General features: G+C 42.0%; 1 long non-coding RNA gene across 1 annotated transcript; it reads left to right on the top strand.

Annotated features, from left to right (window-relative positions):
• Positions 1-205: 205 nt before the first annotated feature.
• Positions 206-6,201, top strand: LOC144388352 (uncharacterized). The gene is made up of 2 exons (XR_013452679.1): positions 206-970; positions 1,076-6,201. It is a non-coding gene; the product is annotated as an uncharacterized LOC144388352 (long non-coding RNA).
• The last annotated feature ends 1,989 nt before the right edge of the window (positions 6,202-8,190 follow it).

Below are 8,190 nucleotides of genomic sequence, written 5' to 3'. Positions count from 1 at the left end.
GAGCACCTCCGCAATCGGCGGCGGCGGCTTGGGGACACGGAACACCTGGAGTCGCTGTCACAACCCCTGCCAGGACCCCCCTCCTCAAGGGCCGGATCCCAGACGGCCCTCAAATCACCAACGGGAGGGTGGGAGTGGACCACGGGATGGGAGGGAGGAAACCTGAGTCGGGGAGCGGGGACCGGGGGCATCGGATTCATGAGTCTCGGGGCCGGGACTGGAGGGGTCGGGGCCTGGAGTTTCGGGGCCGGTCCCGGCGGCATCAGGGTCATGAGTCTCGGGGCCGGTACTGGCGGCGTCGGGGTCATGAGTCTCGGGGCCGGTACTGGCGGCGTCGGGGTCATGAGTCTCGGGACCGGGATTTAGGAGGTCCCGGAGCTCGAGGCAGTCGTCTCGAGGACACATAACACCTCCGCAGTCATCGGCGGCGGCTCGGGGACAGGGAACACCTCCGCAGTCGTCGTCTCGAGGACACGTAACACCTCCGCAGTCATCGGCGGCGGCTCGGGGACAGGGAACACCTCCGCAGTCGTCTGCTCGGGGACGAGGAACACCTCCGCAGTCGGCGGAGGGGGCTCGGGGACACGTAACACCTCCGCTGTCATCGTTGGCGGATCGGGGACACGGAACACCTCCGCAGTCGGCGGCGGCGGCTCGGGGACACGGAACACCTCCGCAGTCGGCGGTGGCGTCCTCGGGGACACGGAACACCTCCGCAGTCATCGGCGGCGGCTCGGGGACAGGGAACACCTCCGCAAAACTAATTTTTGTCAGGAATTCAGCTTCCTGAACCGGGTTTATTACTTTGCCACTCTAACCTGTTTTTTCTGAGTTTCCCCAAACACATCCTGACTAATTATTCAACCATCGACACCTGCTGCTGCCCGCACACCCGATCCTGATTACCATCCCCTTCACCATTTAAGCCGTGACCAGACAACCAGTCCCTGCCGGATCGTTAGCGTACCACGTATGGTTTTTGCGCCAAACACGAGTCTAGTCAAGAGTCAGTGTGTTTGTTTGCTTCTGTTTATTTTCCGGATCACTAACCAGCAATCTGTTTCCCTGCCTACAGCTCATCACTTGGATCGCCCTTTTCCCCTGCCTAGCCGTTGACCCGACTCCAGCCCCCACTCATCACCACCCAACCGGACCAGACCTTCCCCACACCTTTTGCATAATAAATACCCACCTTCTATTTTGATTCTTCCGTGTGGTCTGCTTTTGGGTTCCCGTCCTGGACGATTCGTGACAATTTTAAAATATCCTGCCTACATTTTCTTTCCTATTTCAGTTTGTTTTGTCTTTATATACCTGGTATTTACAATGAACTGAATGTCAGAATGGGATAGAAAGGCGATTTAAGTTATTTTGAGTGTGGCATGGTTCTTGGTGCCAGACGGGCCGGTCTGAGTATTTCACAATCTGCTCACTTACTGGGATTTTCGCACACAAGCATTTCTAGGGTTTACAAAGAGTGGTGTGAAAAGGGAAAAACATCCGGTATGTAATACGAGTCTCAAGTTATCATTTAGGAACCTCATGTTTTGAGATGCTGTAGTAGGTGGACCTAAACACATGCTCACACAGCAGGTTTAAGCTAACCAAGGACTATTCTCTATTATGTGAAAAAAACAATATTAATAAATAAACAAAGCTATAGCAAACTGTCCAACTTCTCTATGTAAATAACTTATTTGCTTTCAGCGTGCCTCCCCACAACACTGATAAGAGCTGGTTCGGGATGAAAATATCCTATTCTGTGTATCTATGGAGTTGTGTAATGCTAAAAACACAGCATGCTAATTTTTTGAGGTATTTAAAAAGGCTCAAAGTGAACTTAAGGTACACATCCTGTCACCCACCTAGAATCTGGGTGCTTACTCACTCTGATCCATATTTGTCCTCCTTGGTTCACTTTCATGCCCTTTGTTTACAGTAGAACATGAAAAGAGCTCAGCAGATTCTGATGACGCCACTTCCTTGGAAGCTGCAGACTGAGTGAATAGTCAGGTTTGGCCACGTAGGGTGGGGACTGATTTACTGTATATCACAAGATGGATTCACATGCCACACAAAACGGGCTGTTTGCTCAGTGCACAAGTCAACGATTATGGAATTAGTCAACCCTGTACAACAAAGTGAAGGAACACAGTAGTAAATGAATAAAACTGATGGAAAATTCCAGTGTCAAGGAGTCATACCCTGTATGATGTTCAAGCCTTTCGAGTTATTTTTGGTCATTCCCACACTATTATATACAATTATGGATTTCTTTCCTTTCACAGAAACACGTTAACCTCTTAAACCCCAAAGCCCCCTCTGGAGGGGGCTGGGAGAAGACGTAGCATATTTTTATTTTAAGCCCCAAACTACTGTATTTGGTTGTATTGAACGCCATAAGAAATATACGTAAAATGTTTTGTGTAAGTAAAATGTAAAATTTGGCACATGAAAATTATGCAAACGGCACAGAGATAGAATCTGAACAAATCCTATAGGTGGTTTTCCCTTCTAACACATCACAAAAAATATGGAAATAGACCCTAAGGATGCAGAGATATTTTCTTTTAAAAAATGGGTATGCAAATTCTGAGCAGAGGCCTAAAAATGGGCGGGTTTTAAGAGGTTAAACCTCCAAAAAACTTCAACTGGCATATGAATCACAATAATTTTATTTCTCCACATCTAATGCTAATTTCACACCTAAAGCAAAGCAAATTATTTGCGCCAGTGGATTTCGCGCAAAAGCATTGCACAGACGCAAACGGTTGGGAACGACAAACATTTAACGGGCGGCGTGAATGAAAGGAATGAAGCAAATGGCGCAGAGCGAATAATTCGCCCGACACTGTCTCGCGAAAACCAATCAGAATTGAGGTTCTCCGACCGCCATTACCGCCACCCTGCTGCCAAAGCATGAATATATTTAATGAAACTGCCAGATAGACAGGTGCTCAGCAGCTGAGATTGAACCCCTGTAGTTGGTGTCCAACTGAGATATCCTGGTACTGATCCGAGCCAACGGGTCATCAAAATGGCCTATGGTTAGCCTGAAATAGTGCTGGAAGCGGCAGTCACCCAGATGCAGTTCCTGGAGAAGTTAGTGAAATTTACGAGCGATAATATTTCATTAGAACCCAAACAGAAGGGTGTTTGCGGCTCCGCCGTTTGTGTAATTTCCACAAGTACGAAGTTGAAATAGGGTTCCTTTCCATGGTGCATAGCAGAAATTATAGCATGGGGTTAGGTACCAAAAACCGGTGCCATATTGGAATTAACTACAAATAGTAAATTAAAGCATTGCAAAAATTCACTTGCCTACTGGTGTGAACGCAGAATAAGAAGGACCCAAACCCCATATTTTAAATAAATAAGAAAATCATGATTACTCATGAATAGAATATTTATTATTTAAAATTTATAAAGTTAAATTGAGAAAAAAGTCTAGATTTAGGTATAAATATGACAGTTGTTTTCTACATACCGACGTTAATGCGACTGCTAGCCTGCTTAAGTAATTATGGTGCTGAATCATAGCAACAATTAGACATTATTGGGAGGTTCCTTACCTTTTGTATGAGGTCATTTTCTCAAACTGGGCCTCATTAGATATTAATGGAATTGGCCGTTTATATCTACATTGGGAATTTGTCCTCATCAATGAGCAGATAATGTTGTGCAATAACAGATGGAGCAAGACTGGCTCTTTTCAGGTTCATCATGTCAACCACAGGACTTTTTCACTTTTCAGGATAATTTCAGTTGGTTGCGATCTGCAACCTCCCAGCTAGACGCTACCAGATTCTACACAATGGCGCGGATGATACGGCCGACGGGGGGGCGTAACACGCCATATTTGTCTCCAAAAAGGAGGACAAATACAATACAGGCATATCCGGATATAGCGTAGAGGAGGGAGGAAGGAGCTGGCTCATTAGGATTTAAAGGAACAGGCAATCAAAACAGGTCTCTCGGTAGAGGGCTGTTTTAGACAGGGTAAAAGGGGTTCTATTTTAACCAAAGTATGTTACAGACATTTCATTAAAATCCTGTAGAGTATTAGAAATAAACTGACGACCCAGAATTAAAAATGAATGAATGCATTTAGTGTCACCAGAATACAGCCTTGATTCTGGACCTGTGTAATCAATAAAGTAATCATAATATTGTAAAACCACTGTAATTTTGAAACTGTAATCAATAGAATAATACCAATGTACAGCTATGATTGTATTTAATGTAATGTAACCAACCAAAATACACTAACTTAAAGGATTATTAGGAACACCTGTTCAATTTCTCATTAATGCAATTATCTAATCAACCAATCACTTGGCAGTTGCTTCAATGCATGTAGGGGTGTGGTCCTGGTCAAGACAATGTCCTGAACTCCAAACTGAGTGTCAGAAAGGGAAAGAAAGGTGATTTAAGCTATTTTGAGTGTGGCATGGTTCTTGGTGCCTGTCTGACGGGCCGGTCTGAGTATTTCACAATCTGCTCACTTACTGGGATTTTCACACACAACCATTTCTAGGGTTTACAGAGAATGGTGTGAAAAGGGAAAAACATCCAGTATGCCTAAGGACATCTGTCATATCCCTTTTGCATGTCATTTATATTTTAAGTTCAAAATATTTCCCTTGTTGAGTTCATGAACGCATCACTATCATAAGGGCCAAACTGATGCAATTGTGCTTAATTAAAAATGTCTAAAATCAGAACCCATTCAACTTCAATTTATCAAGTAATATGGTTGCAAATGATCTGATATACTGAAGAGTTTATTCCATTGCAACCGTGTAAAAAGTTCATAAAAGTTACCATCAGTAAATGTTAAGTAAATTTGCAAAACATTATACAGCCACTTTCAGAAGACAATAAATTAAACCAGAAACACACACTTAACATTATTATCTTATTCCGTACAACACCATCCTCTAAACAGCTGCGCCATGTCCTGAGCAGGGGCCCCCAAAGGAGAAAAATATACGATGAACGTTCATAAGTTGCTCCTGTGGTTCCAGGTGGATCGAACACTGTTTAGTCAACTTCCACATGCACGTCGCATTGAGCTGATCCAAATCCTCCGTCCCTTTATCCAGCCGACACTGAAGAGTGTCCTTCTTAACGTGCTTCTCTAAATCGTTTTAGAGTAAACAATCACAATGGTTTGTAAAAATAAACCATGTAGCCGAATGCTAACAACTTCTGCTAAGGAGCTAACTAAGACAGAAATAGTAGACTAGGAGCGATCACACTCCTGTGACCAATCCTGCTTCAGACAGAGGTTAGGACCTCCCAACTCATTAGCATACAGACACATACATAAATAAATGTAGAAATAGATTAATGATATGTATTTGTTTATGACCTGTTTGATTATCAACTTTTATTTATTTACTTACTTCCATATTCAGCATTTATTTATTTACACTTAAGTCGTTTTTGGTCCTCCATAACGATGGGTCCTTTAAACAAAAAAACAGGACCTGACAAGATACCGGGTTTCAGATTACATATGCACTTTTATCCAGCTAGCTAATGCTACACTATGATTGCCAGTCTGCCTTTCTGTCACCCATTTTTGTATTCATCCTCTCTTCAATGCCGTTCTCACCCGTGGCCATTTCCTCCTCATTATTTAGGTCCACTTAGTTGAACTTGATCCCTGGCAGCTTGTCTTGAGTGTTACTGCCACTGTTAACATGTTTTTTTATTTACCTGATCTGTAGAAGTTTTTGGCTCTGCATTTTCTGCTAGCCCCTTGTTGGGTTTGTTTTTTTATAGAGTGATTTTACGTTTTTTAGACTATACCTGTGCTGTGCTTGTGTCATGCTTTGAGGTTCAAGAACTATTTTGTATTCTGAGGTCCAGGATTATGGATTGCATCCACTCAACCAGAAAGTCAGGTCTGATTATGTGTAATTGTAAAACACACATTAAAATCTAAATGTCATTATTGTAACTGTTAGGGGTGGGAACTGTGTTCTCTCTCTCACTCCGTGACCTGCCTGGAACCACCAGCTGAAACCCCTGAGTGAGCAAAGCCTTTTATCCACCGTGGATTGGTGCCACGGTGGATAAAAGGTAGGTGTGTGTGTGTGTGTGTGTGTGTGTGTCTCATTTTTCTACTGTTTTGTTTTTGTACATTATCTGGATGTTTTTGATGTATTATCAAATAAATTTGTTCACAAATTCCTTCTTATAGTTTATTTTCATTTGTTGTTGTTCATCAGAACAGTCTCTTGTCTGCACCATTTCTGTTACATTTATGGTTTTTCATTGAAATTCACCACAGCATCCAAATATCAACATGATAATGAGCTATTCAGCTTCAGCAAAGGGGAACTTGCGTGTGTAGGACTCAGCAGTAACTTCCCAACAAGAGCTTCAGAGGAAAAGAAGAAAATGATCCGCCAGACCTCGGTGCACTCACTAAAGAAGCTATTTGACATGGGCCTCTTGGGCCTGACTGGTGTTGTGTTTGGCTGCAGAAGGTTTGGAGCTGCAGGGCAGCAAAAGCCACCTGTGGATGATATGCAAGAGCTGTTAGGATGGCAGGATGACATGCCCCCCCCTGGAAATAAGCACATACTGTATGCAGTATCAGAACAGAGGGACGTGTAAAAGAAATGAAAGGCAGTTACACATTGAAGAGCTGTTTCAACACAAGGTTTTTTATAGGCCGTACTTAAATCAATGATAGTAGTGTCCAATAAGAAATGACTATCAATTTTTAAGTAAGTAATAAGTTCTATCCAGCCAGGCAAAATACTTTGGGTAAAACTGTCTACAATGGAGCTGAATGGACATATGATTGTAACCTTCAAAACATAAAAGACACAATGCAATTTGACTTTGCTTTTATATTAATCATGGATTAACGTGTTTAGCCGTGCAGACAAATTTCCTACTTCGTTCAAAACAATTGGTATGTCAGTGTGTTATTTTCTATTGACCAATAAACATATGATGAAGTCGAGATATTAAACCTAACATCCTGGGAAAAGCATATAAAATATTTTCATTGTGCAAACAGTCGTTTTTTTTAAAGAGATGATTGGAAGATTTCCTATATGACTTTTTTATGAAGTGGTACCAATTGTGCTTTGCCTCATCCAAGATTGCCTTTTCTGGTACAAGTTACATACAAGGTGCAATTTACACCCATGAACTGCTAAATAAAATGTAGACAGACATACTTCCTCTAAAGAATAATTAAGCAGCGTTACAGAATAACTAAAGTTTTATATTGATTGTTTATGGTGGATAACATTTCAATGGAACCAATCCAAATGCACCCAGAAGATTTATTAGCCCTGTCTTATTAATTACTCGGATGGCTTACAATTAGCATGGCTTTCTTTTTTCACAACAACCATTATGATTAATTGTGTCACTGCGCCTTGCCAAATCAGTGATTTATACTGTGTATACATTAAGGGTCAGTAGAAAGGAAAAGGCATTACAAGGTGCACCTGGCAGAAAGGGAAACTTACATATAAATAGTAGAACAGACAACTGTATCACACCAGCTGAGGAGCTCATTAGACCTTTTACACTGTTTTGTGAGTAAAGAGACGTGATAGATCCTACTTTTAACTCACTTCAGAAAGCTGTTTCGATACGTTTGTTATAATCCTGTGGATGTTTGCTGTGGTATGTGACCAATGTTCCTATTGACTGAATGTACATTAAGTTTCCTTAATATTCTACATTAGCCTTCATCCTGTACTGATTAGCCCAGGACCATTGTGGATGTTAAGAAAGATAAAACTTTCTTTTCATTTACATAAACTATCAAACATAAAAATGTCCATGTAACCCCACAGTTATATACATGATTTCTCTTCCAACAGGCCTTCATCTTCCTTCATCTCCACAACAAAAATGAAGTTGGAATGAGGAAACGGCGCCCTATGGAGTGTCACAAAAATGGTGAAACTGAGCTTGGATGTTGATGGAAGACTTTGAGCTATGCTTTTAAGCATGGGAGGGATCTCGGTGCAAAGTACTCAGGCATAGCAAAATGATTTCCCAAATGTTCATAATTAAACATTTTGTATTTGAATAGCCAGGAGGGAACTCCTCAGCGTATGTTGTTGTAGTGGCTATTATGTTTGTGGAGCCAAATATTGGAAACTTTGATACCGAATCCCTTGGTGTATGTTAACTTTGGCAGTCGCC

Source organism: Gasterosteus aculeatus, chromosome 15 (genome assembly GCF_964276395.1).
Source record: "Gasterosteus aculeatus chromosome 15, fGasAcu3.hap1.1, whole genome shotgun sequence".
NCBI classification, from domain to species: domain Eukaryota; kingdom Metazoa; phylum Chordata; class Actinopteri; order Perciformes; family Gasterosteidae; genus Gasterosteus; species Gasterosteus aculeatus.
The sequence above is the reverse complement of the archived record's forward strand: the minus strand, read 5'-3'. Positions and strand labels throughout refer to the sequence as shown.